This window comes from Vicugna pacos, chromosome 11 (assembly GCF_048564905.1).
Source record: "Vicugna pacos chromosome 11, VicPac4, whole genome shotgun sequence".
NCBI lineage: Eukaryota > Metazoa > Chordata > Mammalia > Artiodactyla > Camelidae > Vicugna > Vicugna pacos.
Genome location: NC_132997.1, coordinates 96,159,606 through 96,181,586, shown reverse-complemented (window position 1 = coordinate 96,181,586; position 21,981 = coordinate 96,159,606). Strand labels below are relative to the sequence as shown.

The window sequence follows — 21,981 nt, the reverse complement described above, 5'->3', positions numbered from 1 at the left end:
CAGAGGAAAGGCTTCGTTACAGCCGAAATGTGATGAGCTTTGACTTGACTTTATTACATTCGGGAGCTAGGAAAATGTCTTCCGTTGGGTTGGAAACCGAGTGAGTCTTAGGGAAATTTACAAAACTTATTCCTAGTTACACAAGTAGTTTAAACATCACCCAGCATCTCTACTCAAAAAAGAGAAAAGAAGGGAGGAGGGTGCAGCTCAGTGGTAGAGTGCCTGCCCAGCACACACAAGGTCCTGGGTTCAAGCCCCAGTACCTCCATTTAAAAATTAATAAACTTAACTACTACCCCCTCCCCCCCAAAAAGAGAAAGAATTCTGATCTGTCTACGCAGTCCTGGGGATCTCACCACAGCGCCTTTACGCACACAGAATCCTTGCCTGCCTTCCCCACACGGACATGCTAGAAAAAGTCTGGGGGCACCAGTTCACCTGGTCTTGTCTCTACTCGCACTGGGGAGATTTGCTGGTCCACAGGCATGTGCAGTAGAAACAGGATATCCTTGTGTGATGCTCCCAGCCTGTCACCTGCCACAACTCTGCCACCTACCCCAGGTCCCGGCTCCCCTTCTCTTCCTCTTCTGTCCTTCCGGAACGTCCTGCCTTCCCCTGCCCTGCACTCCCAGACTTCCAAGACAGGATAGAGACACACAGGCTGGAGTGGTGAGAGAGAACTTTCCTCTTCCCAGAGACTTAAGAGCCACATGGGTTGAGACTTCTGGGACACCTGGAAGCAGAATTTTGAGAGTGAAGTGTTTACAGTCTGAGAGCCCCATGCAGGGACTGTGTGAGAACTGAGAAAAAAAGGAAGGAAGAATCAAGGGGTTTCAGAAGTGTTTCTAGATACTACAGTTTGGATTTCCTCTGGTGTTCCTCCGCAGGGATTGGAGTTGTTTGTACTCGTCTGTGGTTGCCTGAGAGTTTCTGACATGACACTGCCTGAGAGTGGACCACGCAGGGCCTCAGGATTTACTCAGGGTATACTCCGTTATCTCGGAAAAGCTGGAGCAACTTCCAGGGCTTCTGAGGCCGTTTTGCTGCCCAGCAGGTGAGGAGCGGTATACTAGTTCAGAAATACTTGAACGATATGAGTTGAGTTATAGGAACAGCCAGCTCCATCTTTCTTGTCTCTGTCCTCAGAGGCCAACGTGGTTCCCCTTTTCATTTAATCTGCTTGACCATCAGTGTGGCCTCGGAGTATCTGCTGAACATGAGCATGAATGTATCTGCTCAAGAATTCCCCAAGTTCACGATACGTCTGGTTCATATCTGAGATAGTTCCAAGGCCCCTAGGGAAGGAAGAAAACGTGAAAGAAAGGAAAGAAGGGAGAGATGAGAAGGACAGAAGAAAAGAAGGAAGAGAGCGCTGTCCCCTGGCCCTGAGCTGGACACTGGGTCTGGTACTTCGCACACTGAATGTTCTTTAATCCTCCAACAACTGCACATGGCATGAGGTACTGTCCCCAGTTTTTGAGGAAACTGAGACTCAGAGACTTACCCATCCGGTAAGCAGAGAGACTAAAACCCAGCTCCACCTGCCTGACAGGTCTGCCCTCTTTCCAGCAGGGCACTGGCCTTTCCAAGCCTGGTGCTGTGCCACCAGTCCGAGTCTCTCTGACCAAGCCAGTCCTCCGAGGGCAGAGCTCTGTGGATGGAGGAGATGAGGGGCAGGCTCCTAGGGGCTTCTCCAGGTGAGAAACCTTCAGTCATACACTTGGAGCCCCAGCTCCCTGAGGCCCGGCTGGAACTGACCTACAGGAGCATAAAAGCAAGGCCATGGGAAGAAGGTGCCCAAGCCCAGCGTCCTTGTGCCACTTGGAGACAGTGCGGTGCAGTGAGAACAGGAGGCCTGGGCTCCACTCGATGACCCTGGCGAGTCAAACTCAATGCACCTCAGTTTTCTACTTTGTGAAATGGAAAAAATAATATTTATTAAACCCTTCCAAAGCTGATAAAAAATAAAATATATACTAGCTGTGGAAGTCTTTTTAAAAGAATAATAGAGAGAGAATACATGTTTGCTTCCGTTATGAGTATATCTCACACAGGAACAAGGCCTTCGTTTTGTGTGGTTTCACATTCTTGGGAAGTAGGCAGAGCAGGCATTTGCATCCCCATTTCGCAGATGTAGAAACTGAGGCTCTAAGGTCCATGATTGATACGTGGTGGAGGAGCCCCTGCCTTCGAGTCCTTTCACCTGCTTCTCCCTCCCTGTTGCATCCAGCTGTTGTCTGTTCTCTCCAGGCCCAACACCCACCTAAAACATCCTGAGGTGCCAAAGGCTGAGGTTTGGTCTATTTGTGGTCCAAAATGTCACCCCAGCTGTGGCCAGGCCCTGCTGGGCTCAAGAAGGGAGTGTGTGCCTGGCCGGACACAGCCCATTATCACTAATGGGGACGAAAAGCCACTAAAAGAACTCGTGCTGCTGGTGGCAGGGTGCAGGGTGTCACCTTCAGACGAGAAGGGAAAGTGACAAATGCGAGTACCCCTCAGTCAGGGCTCAGCAAATGAATTTACTACCTCCAGTCTCAAAGTGTTGGTCTCGTTTCCATGGAATAACATTTATTTCAGTTTGATGGATGAGGCATAAATCAACTTCTCTGTATTTGGTGGGTTTACTGTACTATTTCTTTTTTACAAAAAAAAAGTGTGAAAGGTAATTCTTCCTAGAACTGGATTAATGGCTGCACGTCTCCTGTCACCAGGCTTCGTGAGACCAGGACTGACAGCTGTTTTAATGCTCCCCGGCTGGGAATGGTTTGTTTAACAAACACGGCAGGACACTTACATGTTCCCCTGACTGCCTGCTCTCATTCCCGTCTCTTAGGATGGCACTGTGCCCACTCACAAGCCATCAGCTCCCTGCCCTCGGGCAGAGGTGCCAGGGAACTGGGGCTGTAGACGAATTGAGCAGAACACAGAGGATGCCTGGCTTCCCCTCTGCCTGAAGTCACTTGGTGCCCCCAGCAGCCCAGGAGCCCTGCATCCTCTGGGTATACACTTCCCCGAGCTGGCACCTGAGGATTATGACAAGATTCTGAACAAGCAGTGGTCATCAGTGGGTCCTGGATGTTTATTACGGGTCAGGCATGGTGTTAAATGCTTGAAATTCTTTCTCTCATTTAAGCTTCCTAGCAACTCTTGCAGGTTCTCAGGTGGGTAATCTTACTACACCTATTCTGCAGATGAAGAAGTGGACACTCCTGGAGTTTAAATAAACTATCCAACATCTCCAAGTTGTACGTGGCAGAGCTAGGGGAGACCCAAGGGCAGGACCCAACAGTTCACAGGTGGGAAAGTGCATAGCAATGAATTCCCTCGAGGTTGTGTCAGATGCTGTATCCATGGCTTGTCTCCTCCGTTAGCCTGCAAGGTACCTAGAACAGCAGCGTCCAAGTCAGACCCTCTTCCCTGTTCCCATGGCACCCAGGCTGGGGCCGGGCGCAGAGCAGGCAGCTGTCAGGAGTCTGGGTAAGGGCTGGTGCATCGAAGTCCCTGCCCACTTCTCTGTATTGTCGTTGGAGTCAAACGCGCTAAAGCACACACCATGCGGTGTAAACAGCAAGCCTACAGACAAGCAGGAAGGGCAGAGTTATTAATCACGCGGAATGGGAAACACTGAGCATTTTCACATAAGGGGAAAGTATTCCCTGATCTGCATTTGTCTGGGAAGCAATTCTGCCTTCTAACTAAGACTTTCTTGTTCCAAAAAGTGGGAGCAGAGAAAATAGATTATCAGTCTCCAAGATGTCAGCTCCCAGGCGGAAGCTGATCGGAGCGCATGTCTGAGCCCTGGTGGCTCCTGCTCTTGTTCGGTGGCGGCAGCCTTTAGTAGCACCCTTGATGGAAAGGGTAAGTGTCGTAAGCAAACGGCAAGGGCTGCTGAAATTCCACGGGCATTACTGCATGCCAGAGATAACGCTTATTTTTCCTTTGTATCTGTGAATGTTTCCAAAGGCACAATCGCTTCTTATGGTTTTAAACCTTTTGTTTATAAGGAGAGCACTGAGTCATAAAGATTAACAGAAGGGCAGATGTGGGGGGAGTATCCGTCCTTCAAAGCTCACGTGCCTGAGCCCCACCGCCAGAGTCCATTCACAGTGCACGTACCGGACCCCACCCAGAGAATCTTACTCAGCAGGTCTCGGGGGGCAGGGGTGGGCATGCAGTTTCCCTGCAGGTGGTCCCAGGAGCTCAGGTTGAGAAACTGTGATATGGGGATGTGCTGATTTGGAGGAATCTCTGAAAGTTAGAAGGTTAGAAGGATGGGGAACAAAGTGGGGAGAAGTCAGCCAAGGTTTTCTTATAAGATTTTATGTATTTCTCTATTTGTATATCCATTTCTTCATTTATTTTACACAATTAAAGCCAATTATGTGCCAAGAAAAAGACTGAAACAACCCAATGGAGGTCACTGGCAACCTGAGGGACATTTCTATAGGGTGACAAGAGCACAAGCCAGTTTGTCATGGGCTGAGTAAGTGGAGGTGAGGAAATGGAGCCATGAGTACTGATGACTTTTGTATGAAGGTTGGTCGTTGTGAAGAGGAGGACGGAGCAAATGAGTGAGTGAGTGAGTGAGCGTGGAGTGGGGGGGGGCAGGGAGGAGCTAAGAGAAGACAACAGACAGAAGAGGGATCCAGGATTTAAAAAGATTGGTTGAGGGATGGGGGGCTTGAGTGTATGTAACTGCTGATGGGAAGGGACCAAGAGAAAAAGGAGGGGCTGAGGATCCAGGAGGAGGTAGAAATAGCCCTTGGAGTGAGTCCCGCAGAAGGTGGAATGGAATAGGGCCCAGAGCCTGTGGGAGGACGTGGCCGGAGACAGAAGCTGGGCTGCATCTTAGCATAGTGGTTAAAAGGTGGTCACCTGCTGGTTCTCAAGTGTCCTAGCCTCTCTGTACCTCAGTTTCTTTGTCTGTAACGTGGGGATGTGCCTAGCGCCTACATCCTAAGGGTCTCGTGAAGATTAAGTAAAGTAACACATGCAGAGACTTCCTGGTAAGCGGTGTATAAGCATTATCTGTTGTTGATATTATTATTAGAACAGGAGAGAATGAGGAGAGGATGGGTAAAGGCAGGATGCTTTGTGGGGCTGGTCATATCCCTGCCCAAGGGTTTCTGTTTTCTCCGGCAACTGGGGGACAAGGTCACCTGCTGAGAGGAGGGGCCCCCTTGGAAGAGTTGGGCAGACATTTGAGGAAGGGGCCAAGATTCAAAGTGGGCTTCACTGAGAGTTGCAGAGAGAGTCGTACCCACAAAGGGCTGTGGGCTTCAGGGGCAGGGATGAAGCCTTTCTGAGGTCGGATGCCGCCAGGTCCAGGCTCCCACCTGCCCAGGGTGTGACAGCCCTTAGGAGCAGCCCAGGGCCCGGCAGGGAGCTGGCACAGAGTTGGGTCCATCCTAGGTGGGCCCTGTGCCGGTGGGCATGGCGGACAGATAGGAGCCGTTGCTTCAGCCCTCCCTGGCTCCGTTCTGCTCTGCGGCTACAGCTGTGCGTGTCCACCCCAGGCAGTAAACCCTGCACTTGGGTCGCTCGGGACAAGGTGTGCAGATGGCGCAGGCCGAATCACTCACCCGCCAGGCAAACTACTCCGGTGCTCAAATCACAGTTCTGAGTTAGGAGCATGACTCAGGGGCTTGCGAGTGTCCACAGGGTGAGAACACAATCACTCGTGATGCCAAAGTGGAGCTCTCGGCTACCACAGGAGGCAAGTCTGACAGCATCTCCACTTCTTTCAATTACATCTTTTGCATTTCCCTTCATGTGCAGGTTAGTTGCCCCTATGCCAGTAATACCCAAGAAATGCTTGTTGTAGCTCTAGCCCTCAGACTCCTCGGGACAACGGCACTGAGTGACATGCCACAGACTGGCAGCTACAGAGCCGCGTAACAAGCACCACTTTGTGCTCGCAACTTCTAAGGGCCAGGATGAAAGCTCTGTCTCCTCCAACATCTAAACTGTAACATCTGCCTGACAAAAAACATCTGATTGGATGGTTCTTCCGGAACAAAGTCTAGTGTATCCAACACACCCTCCACTCCATTTCAAAAGAGCTTTTTCACTGCTCACCACTTAACGTTAGACTAATCTGTTCAGCATTTATGTGGTTCATCTATGTTTTCAAAATACATAGAAATGTTTAATTAAGCAGTAAATACCTATCTTTTTTCTTTCAAAAACGGCTTAAAATAGGGTCATTAAAACGTGATTTTAATTTGATCACCTGCCTTTTGAAGTCAAGTCTCTCCAGCTCCAGCAAAGTGTGGGGTTGAGGCAATTATCTGAATTATTCAGGAAGCAGAATTTTAGCCTAAATCATCACATTCCTAGAGAACAAAGAATATCTGTCAGTTCAGCCAAAAAGCAGAAAAATTGAACACTTTGCTCTTTTTCTACATGAAATAGCATATACGCTGCCTTATTTTCTCTGAGCTAATTGGCTAATGAATTCTATTTGACCCTGTACAAAGAGGGAGAAAAATCTTAGGAAGATAAAGCCAAGAAGTTAAAGATTCCTTCTCTTTGCAAAAATCGGAAGAGATCTGTATTTACCAAAGGTTACTCTGCTTCGAGTTTCTGGTGCCAAATTGGAACTTTCTGAAGAACGGTGTTCAAGCCTTTTCTTAGTTCTCCAATAATACTTCAGTTCAGTTAGCCGAACTGAATTCATACCTTCCCACTTGAAAACTATTTCACAAATATAGAATGAATTGTAGAGAATTATTTTATATTCAATTTTCTGTTCTTTACAAGTGATGTAAAGAGCCCTTTATAAACTTTAGTGACTCACGGAGCTGCCACTAAAGTTCATGGATTGTGCTGCTTCACTGGTAACAACATAATTTAGGATGAAAACCAGCTTTGTGTAAAGAGCCTTTGACCCTAAAAATGGTGAGTTTAGCCAGAAGCACTGGATATCCTATTCTATTCACTCAAACAAAAAGTTTCCTCTGGAGGTGAGCCTGACTTTGAATGAAATCAACTAAACCCGTGTTGGAGGAAGGGAAGTGCGGGGTGGCTGTGTGACTGTTTCTTTTCAGCTAAAACAACAGATCACCAATTAATTAGGATCTGAAAGAACAGAAGTATTCTAGGCATTTCTAATTTTGAAATTCTCAAAGTGCAAGTCCTCTTAGACTCACAAAGCTTATATGGCAACACAACATGTTCAGAATAAAGTCGGGGTGGAGTTTGGGTGTCTGTCCTGAAGTTTGTCTGAAGGAAGGAACAGGAGGGTGAGATTATGTGCAAACTGGAGCCACCTCGGCTTGGTCACTGCCTCCTCCCAGATGACGAGCCATCAGCTGATTCATCTTGATTTCAATGCTGCTGACACCTGCTCTGAGCGCCCATCCTGTTGCCATAGTAACCAAGGGAAAGCATCCTTGTCCACATACTTTCAGAACCTCATTAAACCAGGCAGCAGGACAGCAGCTGTGTTCTCCACGCGTTACTCTCACAGCCATGGACAATTTTATGATGCTCAGGTGATTTTGGGCGCTTTCTGGGCCAGACTGTTGAGAATGTGTAGATAGTGAGACAGATGGCAGAATAAATAAATATTGCCAAAGTGTTTAATGCACACAAATTTTCTGAAAGGTGCGAACCAACAATGGTAGTTTTATTGACTGAGGTAATTTGAAGCCAAATAATAAATACAAAGGGGATAGGAAGCTCTTGCAAAATGTTAATTTGAGGCGGTCTTCTGGTGATGATAATCTTCTGGGAAAACAGCACTTCACTAATATGGTCTAAGGCAGCTGGTGCCCCAAAATGTGAAGTGCAGAACTTTCTTTTTCCTCCCTACCATCTTATTAGCATCTGGATTAAAAAAATCTGAAGGAAGCTGCTTTTTCACACACACACACACACACGCACATACCAAAGTGACACGCAGATTTAACAAATACCGAATCCATAGCCAGATTTTTCCCACTGCTTCCTGCCTCCCCGAAGGGTGCTTGAAGATACACATTCAGTTGCAAAGAGGCTGAAATATCTTGACTAGCCCAGGACAGACATGTCTTGCCAATTTCCAAAGATAATCCAAAAATCTCTTTAAGCTGAGGATGGCAGAGCAAGTGTTGGATTAATCTGTTTTAACAGAGGGGACCAACAGCCAAGAAGAGAGTCCCAGGGCTCCTGTTGCTCTCATGCAGGAAGGAGTAGCAGCTTCTTCCCCAGACCTAGAGCCAGACTCCTTGGGGTCAGAGCCCTGCCCTGCTCCTGCCAGAGGCATGGCCTTGGGCAAGTGGCCTAACCTACCATTGCATTGCTCCCCCTGTAAACTGGAGACAGTAATGGTCCCTGCCTCGTTGGGTCATTGTGAATGGAATGAATTCATCTCTCACGATTGCTTAGAATAGTGCCTGGTGCTGCTCAGGGGTTAGACAATTGGAGTTTCTTTCTATTATGGCCATACTGCATGAGTACTGCCCATTTCATGTGTCAGTTCCATTTTTCCCACACAGCTGTTACAAACAAATGGTCTGGCTGTGGAGAAAGTTCGGCCTGTGCCTGAGCCCCTGACCTCGTGCATACTCACTAGCTGCACCATCCTAGGTAGTGACTGGACCTCCCTGAGCCTCGGCTTGCTCACCTGCAACAGCAGAACCCGCCACTCGGTGGGAGGGCCGTGGGTTCTGAGGATGAGCCCTGACCTGGTGTGTGGCCCAGAGGAAGAGCTCAGCCACGAAAGCCATTATGATGGTGCCGTTCTTGGTATTAAGGGGTCGTCGCTTGTCAAAACTATGTCAAAATCTCAGGAAAACGAAGCTTTGTCTTAATCTGACAGAGAGGATCAAAATAATACAAAGTCAGGTGGTGGTTGAATAGATTCTGGATTGCACACGTGAATTTTGAAGGCAGGAGAGAGAGAGTGCTCCTTGAAAAATTAGCTCTTGATCTTTTATGTGTGTGGCCCAGAATTTATAGGAGATCCTGTGTCTTTAGCCTTCAAAAATTGCATAGTACACATTCTCTGTTAGAAGAGGTCAAGAATTATGTAAACCTTTGCGTAATTAGTCAGAATCAGAATCCCATTAATAAATATATCAAGAGTGGGAGCTGTTACTAGATATCCCAATTCTCTCTGTAATGAAAAATTCTCTCTGTCATGAAAAAAAGCCCTCACTGGGTAATTGCCCCATATACAAAATTTCACTGTTACTCTGAAATTGAGGGATAGTCATGTGAATCAATTAGAACTCCATAATGCAGAACAGAAAATTTCTACTTCAGGGGTGGGGGAATCCTAGGTCCAAGAATGGAGAAACTGGATTTAGAGGGAGAGAGTCAGAAGTGTTCTCAGTGACCCAGCAGAGTGCATCGTGCCTCTAACACTTCTTTCTGGAGCTACAGAATCCTTCTGCTTCCTTCTGGACTCCTCTGTGCTGAGCAGGGTTGATTTCGGGAGTTGGTGGGGGGCATTTAAGGAGAATGACACCACTTACATTATTTTAGAATACGAACAAACAAGTGCTCATTTGTGTCCTTCATACAGCCCTATGCTAATTGCCAGAACTGTGCTAACTGACTCAGCCCCTGTCCTCAGCCTTGGAGAAGTTGTGGTCAAATGGGAGAGAGAGTCTTAATGTAGTTAGTGCAAGTATGGGATGGAAAGGGAGTAGGGGCAGGGTGGAATATGTGCTCAGGAGCCCATCCTGCTAAGTTAGAACCTGGCACTGGTGTGTAGGAGAGGCTGCTCACACTTACGTCCACACCAGGGACGTGGCCAGCCCCAGGAAGCCCTTGCAAAGGCAGGAGGCAAGAAAGGACATTAGGCAGAGGCCCTGGCACCCAGCACCTTCTCCTGACATTCATCCCTCCACCAACAGACTCCCACCTCCATGCTCCCTTTAGGTAAAAAAGGAAGGCTTCTCCTACTTTGGTATTACCATTTTCCCCCAAATATGGAAGCAACACGTGCTTATAGAAACAGAAAAAAGAACACTGAAACAAGTGTACGAAACAGCCACCATCCGAGATGACTGTCTGAATCTTGGTGAATTTATTCCTAATCACTTTCTCTGTTTCCATTTCTTTGTGTTTAAGGTACATGTGATCACATCATATATTTTTATCCTGATTTTTCACTTAACATTATTGCATTTTCATGCAATGCACGCATGCAACATGAATGCATTCTCATGCCTTTATAAAATCTTTGCACACAGCAGTCTGTGACCGCATAATGTCCCATTCTACACACCCCTATTGTTTAGGTTGTTTCCTAATCTTCCTATTATCAATAATTTATAAGAAACGTCTTTGTGCTTAAAATGGCATTTCTAAAACTGGTATCTCTTTAAAGATCTCCTGTAGGATGGTTTAATAGATGAACTTAAAAAATAAATGTTCTGTGCTGAAATTAGTTTGGTAAAGGCTAGGTTGAAGAAATAAGCTTCTTCCCAACAGGAATTTTCAGAGCCTTTGCACATGACATATCACGAATCTCCAAGAGAGGGTACACTTCCCAGACCTGCTGAGCCATGGAGCCCCTTCCTTTCAAGACCTGATTAGCGTGATAGACACTTTTCAATAGAATTAAGATACAGTTCGTATTTTTTGCAAAAATACATTTGGAGTGTCTTTCAGACATCTTTTAAAAGATTAATATATTCTTGATATCAAAATCAGACAAAAGCAGCTCAAGAAAGAAAAACTATAGGTCACTTACTTATGAACAAAACTGCAAAAATCCAAAAGAAAATATTAGCAAATAAACTTCAATGAGGTATAAAATATATTAAGAACGCAAAGACTCTTAAGAAATCTGTTAATGTAAATCATTGCACTGAAAGGTTAAGAAAAAATTTAGTAAGCATCTCAGGAGACATCACGACAGCCTACAAAATTTCTGATTTATTCTGGATTTGAATAAAAAGAAACAACTCTTAGAAATATCTATAAAATAAAACTTTTTAAATGATATAAAATTACCAAGCCCATAAAACCTAACAACTCCGCACCTCGTGGTCGCTCTCTCTTGCCTTCTGAGACGGCCCGCACTCTGTCGATGCAGTGTGTATCTGCTTTTACTTTAAACTAAGTACCCCCACGCCTCTCGGTTTCTCTCCCGCTCACCTTTGGAGATGGCCCGCATTCTGTCTACGGAACACGCATCTCCTAAGTCAAGTTTTTCCTTCTAAGTGAGACAGACCGCAGTCTGTCTATGGAGTGTGTCTCTCTCTAAATAAACTTGCTTTCGCTTTACCATGAAAAACATAAAATAAGACAAAATAAAATAAAATGATATAGAATATATATTAGAATATAAAAGTTAATATTTAAGTAAAGATACTGAAGTGAGGAATAAAACCAGAATACCTTCTCTAGATACTATTATTTTACACTACGTGGAATATTAAAATTTAGTATGCTGCTGATTTTCTAAGTAGAGACAAGATGAATATACAAAATGCTTTCCTTTATTACAATGATAACCAGGTAGGAAGTATAATGGAAACAGAGATCCATTCACAATAGCAATTAAAAGTACAAAATTGGGGAAATAAGTCTGATACATGCATAACTTCAGTATAAAAAAACTGACAAAGCTTTTCTGAAGGATGTCGCATCACACGTGAATAGAAACAGATTCTATTTTCGGATCAGGAAAGTCAATGTTAGAAAAATTGCCACTACTTCTCAAAATTTGCTTAACGCAGTGTCTATCACAATCCCAATTTCTTTTTTAGTTTTGTTTGTTAATTTTTCAATTTTATAAATCAACACTAAAATTCACCAAAATAAAATTTCCAGAATAGCCAGGAACATCTTGAAAGTGGCTTCACCCGACTGGGACAGCGCAGAAGAAAAGGGAAACAGTGCATCCTGGTGGGGGGAGCACTTAGAATCTCGATTAAAATAACAATTTAAAAATATGTTTCTGTTTAAGAGGTTTGGGGAAAGTCTAATAATCATTAATTGAATAGAAATCTTTAGTTAAAATTCCACATTAGCTTGGGGAAAAGGAAATAAACAGCAACTTGACTAAATAAGAAAATTTTTTAAAGAAAAAACAGGAAAGAATAATGAAAAATCAAAAGTAAGTGTGGACATAGAGGATCAAAAAGTAGATATTTAAAGGCCATAGTATTATACCAAATTCAAAAAAATTATAAATTAGTAATTAAACATTGACCAAAAATCTTTTAAGTTAAGAACCATAGTCCTAGCTAATCTTTAGGTCAAATACAAAATTAAAGGGAAACACAAACCACTAGGCAAATAATGAAGAGAATACTTTATTCTAAAAAAAAACTATGGTACACATTGAAAAGCTTTAAAAACAACTGTAGATTTAATTAGTTATCAAAAATGAAAAATAAGGAAACAATAATAAAATAATAAAATAAAAGATAAAATAATGAAAAGAAGAAAACCAGAAATTAAAAAAGGAACCATAAAATGAATTTAAAAAGTCAGAAAGTGGAAATTTATTAATTTAAAAGACAAAATTAATGAAGTAGAAAACCGTAGCAACAAAGACAGTAGAAGGATAAATTAATCCAAAGCCTGTTTTTTTGGAAAGAACACTAAAAAAAAAAAAAAATAGAGATAAATTCCTTTCAAGTTTGATTAAGAAAAATATAGCAAGAGAGCAAAAATATATAGGATAAAAATGAGAGAAGAGATTGAATCACAGATGAAAAATAACTTAGAAAAAATATGAGGAAATATTACATGTAATATTATGGCAAATACTTTGAAAATATAGAGAAAAAAACAAATTAAGTGTACATTACCTAAATTGACACAATAAAAAGCGGAAACCTTGAATGGACCAATTACCACAGAGAAAATTGTAAAGTTGCTTAAAGACGTGTCATTAAGAAATATATAAAACAAGGTGGGTTCACAGCTGCATTTTATCTAACTTTTAAAGATGAGACAAATAAAGCCGACATTATGTAAGCTGTTCTAAGCCAGAGATAAAGAAGTCTTCCCAGTGAAACTTGTGAAGTTTGCATACGTTTAATACCAAAACCTGATCGAAAGAATTGTCAAAAAGGACCATTATAGTTTGATTTAACTTATGAAAATCAATGTAAAAATTATAAATGGAATTTTTTAGAATATATCTATGTATCAAAGGAATAATCTATTTTTATCACAAAGGGTTTCATATCAGAAGGCAAGAAAGATTCAACAGCTCTACAATTATCAACAACAATCTATTACATCAATCAATTAAAGGAGTAAAATCACTTGATCAAATCAACAAATGCTAGAAAGGCAATTGATAAAATGTAGTGGTAATTTTATTTCTAGCACAATTTTTAAGTAAAAGGGAAAGAGAAGGAAATAATTTAGCAACTATATTATCACTTATTTATTAAACTATTATTTACTCAATTATTAATAAAGACCATTTAACAAAAATCAACAACCAGTATATTCCATAAGAGGAAAACTTTAAATAATTTCAATTAAATTAGAAGTGAGACAATAATGTCTGCCATTGCTGTTATTATTAAGTGTCGTCTTAAAGGTTTTAGCAAAAGCAATACAAGTGTCGTGGGTTGAATTGTGTCCCTGCTGAAAAAAATGCTGAAGTCCTAACCCCCAGTTCCTGTGAGTGTAACCTAATTTGGAAAGAGGCTCTTTGCAGATGATCAAGTTAATTAGATCAAGGTCATTAGAACTGGGCCCTCCTCCAAGATGACCGATAAAAAGGGCAAGTTTGGACACAGCCACGTGCACACAGGGAGAATGCCCCGTGCACATGAAGGCAGACACTGGGGTGATGCTTCTGCATGCCAAGAACACCAGAGACTGTCAGTAAACCACCAGGAGCTGGGAAGACACCAAACAGATTCCCCCCCACAGCCTCAGAGGGATCCAGCCCTGATGACACTTTGGTCTTGGACTTCCAGCTCCCAGAGCTGTGAGACAATACATTTCTGCTATTTGAGCCACTTGATTGATAATACTTTTCTAAGGCAACCCTAGGTAACTAACACAAGAGGAAAATGAAAAAATTGAGATGTATGTATAATTGACAATACAAACACTGCAAAAGAAGAGATAGACTTACTTGTTTTTAATAATGATGCAACTGTATACCCAGAAAACCCAGAAGGATCTGATTTTTTTTTTAAGTTACCAGAAGTAATAAGGTAACATGTAAGGAGGCCTAATACAAGACGAAGGCACAGAATTCAACAGCTTTCCTCTATTCTGAATTTGCGTGCTGTGCTGGATACTCACCATTTGCCTTCCTGAGTCACTGCCCTCCCTTCTTGCCTGGCTCTGCCCACCTGCATTGATTTTCTCACCCCCTGGCTTCCAGCTGGGTTCAGCCAATAGGAACCACTGGCAGGAGGTGGGAGGGTGGGAGGAGGGAGAGGCAGGGCACCTTCCTTTCGGCTGGCCGGCTGCTGGCTCCTCCGCGAAGACACCCCTCCAGCTCTCCTCTCCTGCAGCTGTGGCTTCCCCTCCACGCTGTGTAAACAGCTCCTGCCCACCCTTTGCTGCCCCTTCGGCTCACCCTGGCCTGCCTCTCCACTCACTGACTTCCCTTACTTGCACCCACCCCGTTACACATTTATACTTTCTTTTTAAATTTTTTTAGTATCCCACTTCAATATACCGTGTGTTTCTGGCCAGGACACAGTCACAAGCACCTAGAAGTAGAAACGGGAAAAGACATCTCATTCACAATGGTAATAACAAGAGCCACAGATACTTAGAAATTGGGTTCAACAAAAAAGTGCAGTCTTTAAAAGGAGAAAAGCAAAGACTCTTACTGAATGATTAAAACAAGATCTGAACAAATACTCTTTTTGGATTGGAAGACTTAATATCGTGAAAAGTCAATTCCCCTAAATTAATTTACGAAAGTAGTCTAATTCTAATTAAAATCTCAATGAGTTGTTTCCAAATGGGATGGAATGATATTAAAGCTTATATGGAAGGATAAGTGCCCCCAGAATAGCTAAGCAAGTTATGGAAAAGAACAGTGAATACACTTGCCTTACAAAATAATGGGTCGTGATCTAAGCTCTGCAGTCAAGTCAGTGTGGGCTCAGAAAGAGACCAAGAGATCAATGGAACCAAACAGAGAATCCAAAATCAGATCACAGCAAATACAAAAATATGATAGACAAGGTTTCATTTCAGCGGGGAAAAGATGGATTATTTAATAAATAGTGTCAGTATAATGGATATCTGAAAGAAAATGTAATTGGATCCTTATTTACATCACATTAAAAAATATAATCTAGATGGACTGAAGATTTGAAAGCAAAAAAAAAAAAAAATTCTAAACATTTCAAGAAAATCTAGAGGTGTATGCATACCATCCAGGGACTGGAAGGACCTTCTTAACCATGACTGGCAACTAGAAGTTATAGATTTTAAATTAATTACATATATATGATATTTATGTATATATGATATTTATGACTTATATATATGACTAGATACAGTTTTTAAACTCTGGGATGACAAACTGAGCTCTATACAAAGTCAAAAGACTCACGGTAATTTTGGAAAAAATGTTTGTAATGTATTTATGTGCCAGTTTTGCCAGTAGAGGCTCAGGAGGGAAACTGGGGCAGATGGGGTCTTTCTTCCTGTTCCAGTGTGCATTCAGTGTGCTCCTGCTGTATGCGGCAGCCAGCAGTGTGCTAGACACCTGGTGGTGCCACCCCAGTGCGTTTCAGTGGCACCGCTTCTGCAGGGGGCTTCCAAGGAGTTCCGAGGCATAGAGCGGTGGAGACCCCTGCCAGCCGCACCGGCTGCTTGCTGTCCGTCCAGCAAGCCGCGCCAGTCGTGCACCGGCCTGAGAGCCTCCACCAGCGGCCCCCTCTTCCCGTGACCCAGTTCCACACTTTCTTCAAGTCTCTGCTCAGATGCTGCCTCTGAGATGTTCTTCCTGAGCACCCTGTCCTAAATAGCGCTGTCTGTGCCACTGCCTCCATCACTCCTGTCCCCTTCCCTTCAGATCCTCTCTGGCGCACCAGGTATCCACATGTTTTTGTCCGTTTGCCTCTCGAGAACAGAATTCCCATGGGCACAGGGACTTGACCTGCTTTGTTCACAGCTGTATATGGCTGCCAACAACAGTACCCAGTACAGAGAAGGTGTTCACTAAGTGTTTGCTGAATGAATCACTTTGCAGCCACTGGACTAGAGAAATCTTAAGTAACTCAAAATTCTTAATATTGCTAGGGATGTGCACTAAAGAATATGCACACACATTATAAAGTGTTACAACCCTTCTTTTAGCCGTTATCTGGAAATGTCTATCCCATTCCTGGGAATCTAATCCACAGAAATAAAAGCAGAAGGACATAAGGATATACACATATAAGAGGATATTTATTTGTATATTATTTAGCAAAAGCATAAAATACAAGGAGGAAATTAAATTAAGCCCTGTCAGGAAGAGAATGAATAAATTATGGCACAGCCACATTATAAAATATTATGCAGCATTTTTAAATGACTTAAAGTTATACCAGTTGTTTTGGGATTTCCATGAAGTTTTGTTGAGTTCAAAAAGCAAGATTCAGAAATATGTGTATAATATGATCCTTTGTATGTATATTTTAAAATCTTTAATAAAATGAAACTATGAGTATTAAAATCTATGAAGTTTGCGCAGAATGAGTACATACGATGTACTGAGAAATAATGCAGATATACCAAAGGAATAAAAATGTCTCCCTGGAAAAATATGTTACTTCATTAATTATTCATACAGGGACACAGTGCCTCTCCTCAAGCCACCCTTTCTTAAGTTGGGCTGAAGAGAGAGATTCCAGGGTGTAGCTCCCATCTGTGCCAGGAAATGGAATGGCACCCTCTGCCCACCGCCACCCCTCCAGGGATTTGACCTTCCTGCGGTCTCCTGGTCCAGCACTCAGAGACGGGGGAGCGGAGAAGGGAAAGGCCGCTGGGGAAGAGTTTCTTATATTTTAAATATGGCTACAGACACCATTGTCTTTTGCCATTAAATGACTGAAGGTGAAACTTAGGGAACTTAATGTATCAAGGAGAGTGATTATGAGAGAAATTAATTGCTTCACCATCCCATCTAAATTGGAAATTGTTAAAAGCAGAGCCTGTGCTCATAAACATTTAATATTTTATACTAATTTTTATTTTATGCCTGTAATAAAAATGATTTAACTGTGTTGTCTTCCATTTGAAAGGTTTGGACATGCCTGTGATGGACTGTTACATTCTTGGCTCTCTGACCCGTATTCAGAAGGATGCCATCTCTCAGCTTCCTTTTCCTTACATTTCAACAAGAACGAAATGGTTAGAAGGAAAACTCGCCACACTCTGGCAACTTAAATAACTGTGAGAACATTCCAGTCACAGGTTCGGATTTGTTCATACGAAACCCGGGGTGTAAGTTTGTCACAGCATTCGCAGCTTTCTGATTCTCAGGAATCATCTCTGATTTCGACAACAGTCTCACAATCTCCATCTCCAGGGGCTTCCAGGGCAGAGCTCTGGTCTTCCCTGAGTCCAGAATCCCTTGGACACACAGAGCATTCCAGCACCTCCGGGGCAGGGCTCAGAGTGCATCCAGGCACGATTTAGAACTCAGGCAAATTATTCATCGAAACCACAGGGCACCCCTTTTTGTTTTATATGTACATATCTACAGTCAGTTGCAATATGTCAGTTTCTGGTGTGCAGCACAATGTCCCCGTCATGCATATACATACACATACTCATTTTCATATTTAGGTATATTTTTTTAAGTTCCTCCAATCCAGGCCATTTTAAGCTTTTGTTTTACTTCTGTTCATTTTTGTGTCAGCTTTAAAAACAGTTTTTTAACCTGGCCAACTGCGGCAGGGGAGGCAAGGGCCTGGAGCACTCCACCAGACCCTCAGGCACCCACCTGGCCAGAGGAAGTGGGGAGGAAACGGTTCTCCGATCCCCTGCTCCACTTGGAGTGCCCGCCCTCAGCCTCTGCAGGTCTCAAGCCAGGGAGCCTTCAAGGCCTCCTCGGGGGCAGGCCCCTCCTCGGAGCCGTGTCTGATCACCACAGCAGAAGCAAGCTCCCCTCCTTGGCAGAACTGCTGCTTTCGGGTTCCTCCCTGCCGGCCCTCACGGCTCCAGGCAGATCATCGTGGCCGCTTCTGTCCTTCGTGCCACCCTCTCATCTCTCTGGGCAACTGTAAGTTCTTTGAGGGCAGGGGCTGAGCGGACTTCAACCTTGAGTCTCTCCTGGTGCCTCGGGAGCACGTAGACAGGTGTTGAATGGGAGGAGGAGAAGAGAGAACGGGACGGAATGCCAGGGCTGCTGTGGGTAAAGCCTGTGTGCGATGCAAAAATGCTGTGTAATATTTTATAACGTGGCATAGCGGCGACCACTATGACAGTGACCGTTATCCTCAGCGTGAGGAAGCGCAGCTCACGGAGAGGATGACGGCTAGCCTGGCAGGGATGGATACTACTCTCAAACTCCCCTGCGGCTTTGGCTCGAATACTCAGTTTCTTCTCCTGAAATCCCTGCAGCTTGGAGATGCCCTCAAGAGTCAGAGGAGCTCTCTGCTTCATAATCAGGAAGAGCTCAGGACTGGGGAGTGACATGTTCAGGTAAAAATCCGTCTTTAAAGAAGAAACAAAAAGCCGTGTTTGTTCACTGAAGGCAGAAACAGACGAGAACACAGCACAGTGATGACGGAGGATCCTTGTCATCCTGTGCATCTGCCGCGGGCTCAGTCCAGATCGGGGGGCTGTGCCCACCCCCCGAAACCCGCTCCGCATCAGCCTGACTCATTGCAGTCGAGGGGCTCCGTTTCCTCTCTCCCGATCGTGTGGCGTGGTTCTCTGGCCTTGGGCTGCGTTTCTCAGGGCCGGGCTTTGGACTCTCTCCAGCGTCTCTCCTCCCTGCTTACAAAAGAACTGGGCTGAGAGGGCAAATTGGGACCAGAAAAGTTTTTTTGGAACTTCTTTGGCGACAAGCCTAAAAGGCCATTAAAGCTAAAAGCCATGTAATTTTTCTGCTGGGCAGAGAATGGAGTGGGGGTCTGGTTCTACTTACGAAGTAAGATTCCTGCTTTTGTGGGGAGTTCGTGGTAGAAACAACCCATTCTGTGTTTTTAGCTTAAAAAATTATTTCCCCTGCTCTCCTAGGTGAATAAATAATTATGCGCTGCAACGTGGGAAATCGTCGTTCTGTTCACAGAAGAAAGCCGCTGGCCACTTGGAAGCGACAGACGATGAAGCATCCATGCTGGGTATCCGTAAGCCTTCACTTTTTCAAGTGTGTATCTTTGAAGAATGTTAAGGAATAAAGACATCCGGTAAAGGTCAAATTCGTGTTCTTATTTAAGGACTGTGTTCATTTGACATTTCGGTTGAGGAAAGACAGTTTCCCTGCTACTCAGAGAGGAAGTAAAAGTTGTCTAATGGCAGATGTAGTGCCGCTGTTAAACAAAGCCCTGATATTAATTTCCTCTCTGTTCTAAATCACTGGAGGTGGATGGGATGGCTTGGTCTTTGCCAGATGAAGGGAGAAGACAAACAGTAAAGGAAAATAAAACAGTTCCCGGGCCATGAAAAGATACACACAAAGACCATGTTAAACGAAACATTTTTGACAGATGCCTTCAGTTTTAACGCACATGCCCGAATATGCAACCTAAAAAAAATGGCTTTAGGGGAGAGAGAAGGAAACAAAATATTGGCAGACTGTTTTACAGATCTCAGATTGTGTGCTGACTTGGAGGAATAAAGTGCTTGATAAAGTGTGAGTTTGGACAGCTTGACATGCATGATACTATAGAGCGATGTTCAGCCATGCAAACCAGTGGAAGACCTTCCAAAGAAATGTCATTGTCAAAAGAGCCTTGATTGGTTTCTCCACCTCCTCCTGCCACTTCTTCCCAGGCACAGAGGCATCAAGGTGTCCAGAAGTCCTGGCTGGTAGGAGACACTGCTGCTGGGCACGCCTGGGGTCAGGCCCGAAGTCCCAGCCTCCGAAGGCCTCTGGGCGCAGCCCAGCATCACTCCACCTGCCCACCTCAGACATCATGGGTCCCGCTGAGCCCCACACCAAACTCCTTCCTGCCTCCTCAGCAGCCCCGGGAGCAAGCGCGCTTCTGCTGAGTTTAATTCATCTTCTCCTACAGGTTGTGTTTCACGCCAGCTGGCAAAGATCAACACTTCTCGCATGCGCGTTAGACCAGAGAGGAGATGAGCAGAGGTGCTCGCAGTTCACCACCGCCGAAACTGTCCCCGAACAGCTCTGTCTTCGAGGCTCTGACCCACAGCCATTCCCTTATTTGGACCATGGCTGGTGCCAGTGGGTTGAATTCTATTTAAGAAAAGTCGCCTGCCCGCCTGCCCACCTGCCCGCTCCTTGACATGATTATACCAGTTGAGATCCTTTGTTACGTATGCGGCCCTTATTGTAAAATCCTTGCTATCCGTTTATTATAAATAACTGCATTTTCAAGTTGCCAGAAAAATTCTTTTATATAAGGCTACTGGTGTATCTTTCTTTAAACAAGAATGATCCAAAAATTTAGGTAAATATTTATGGAAGGAGTAAAATAGGAAAGGACTGTTGCAAAAGTAATGACACTGAATGTTATTTTCAAAAATTCGGTTTATCACAACCTTTTAAGAGTAAATGCTCTGCGCATATTGTGGATACCTATGTGAGAGAGGAGCTTTTCCCTTCATGAAAGAAAGGAAAGAACCAGAAAGCGTCTGGAATGCGGGGTTTTAATTGAGCAAGTACTTAAGGGACGTGAAAGCTGTTATGTGTTTGGAGGGTGAGGAAAGGGAGAGGGAATGAAAATATCTTGCTCAACTGAAGGTAGAGGAGAATCAGCTCTGAGTTCTGCCTGAGATCAACCCCTGTGCCCATTAGCACTAGGGAGAGTACCTTCCATCAGCGTTCGAGGACCTCGGGCTGCCTTTGCAAAGCACACTTGTGTTGATGACTCAGTGTTTTATTTTATTGGGGTTTCTGGGAAGCACACGTCTTGGTAAACTCCGAATGCTACTTTCTGACTGCTCACCTCTAAATCTGTCAGGGTGGATGATAAAAGAGGGTCCTCCGCCCTCATCTGTCCCCAGCATCTCTCTGTCTCCCCCGCCAATCCCTGTCTTTCTGTCTCTCTTTAAGATTCACAAGTAAAGTCCTCACACTGTGATAGTCTAAGACTCTTCCTGTGTTAAGAAAATGCTGGGACGGATAGGAGTTGGGCTACGCAGGGTACGTATCGAGAAGATCACGATTTAACGCTTCAGCGGAGCACTTCATTATAAATAACAGGCAGTTCCCACATTCTAGAAAATGCATCGAAGTGCCCTCTAAGTTCTCTCTGCCTCTAAGATTCCCGAATTCGTTGTGTAATTTTTTGTTGTTATTTGGATATCCTCCACTGAATGGTGAGCAAAAGGGGCAATTTTTATTCTTTTTTTTTCAGTAAGTCAATACACACAAAAAAATTTTATGCACTCTAACCTATTTGGTCTCCCACAATGCCCTTTAATTTGAAAGAAAATGAAGAATGACTATAGAAATCCACCAAAAAATTGTTTAATGCGAAGTGAGCAAGGCTGTTTTGTTTCTGCTACTGGTGCAGTATTTTCTCACGGTTATGTTCTTGAAACATGAATCTGTGATAGTTTAAGAGCTGAATACATAATTTAATACTGCCCAAGGCCAGCATTAGCTAAAGCAGATGTTTGTGAAAGATGCATGTCTTCATTGGAGGTTTGAGCTGCCCTAATTCGGTCCATTTCACTCTGCCTCCCTTTCAGTGCTCACCAGACCCCTCTCTCCTGCAATGAGGGAGACGCAGAACATCCCCTTTAAAGGTACCCCGCGAGGGCCCGTTACACACAAGACAACGAAGCGGCCCCGCATGCAGAGGGTGGTTGACTTTGAGGGCTGGTTTACATATCCAGCTGTTGATACACCACCGAATGCCTGAATCTCACAATGGGAAGACCCTCAGTAAGTTACTGTTTTCTCCTTGA

At 44.0% G+C, this 21,981-nt stretch overlaps 1 long non-coding RNA gene across 5 annotated transcripts in view; it reads left to right on the top strand.

Annotated features, from left to right (window-relative positions):
- LOC116278690 (uncharacterized) overlaps window positions 1-20,437 on the top strand; it is a 75,646-nt gene extending 55,209 nt beyond the window's left edge. Inside the window, exons 6-9 of one of the 5 annotated variants that reach the window (XR_012077661.1) lie at window positions 888-1,054; window positions 17,175-17,346; window positions 17,947-18,579; window positions 19,120-20,437. This is a non-coding gene — a long non-coding RNA (uncharacterized lncRNA). Of the gene's footprint in view, window positions 1-887; window positions 1,055-17,174; window positions 18,580-19,119 lie in introns of all 5 variants that reach the window. The other 4 variants (XR_012077660.1, XR_012077659.1, XR_012077662.1 and 1 more) reach the window with 4 other exon arrangements.
- Window positions 20,438-21,981: the final 1,544 nt, after the last annotated feature.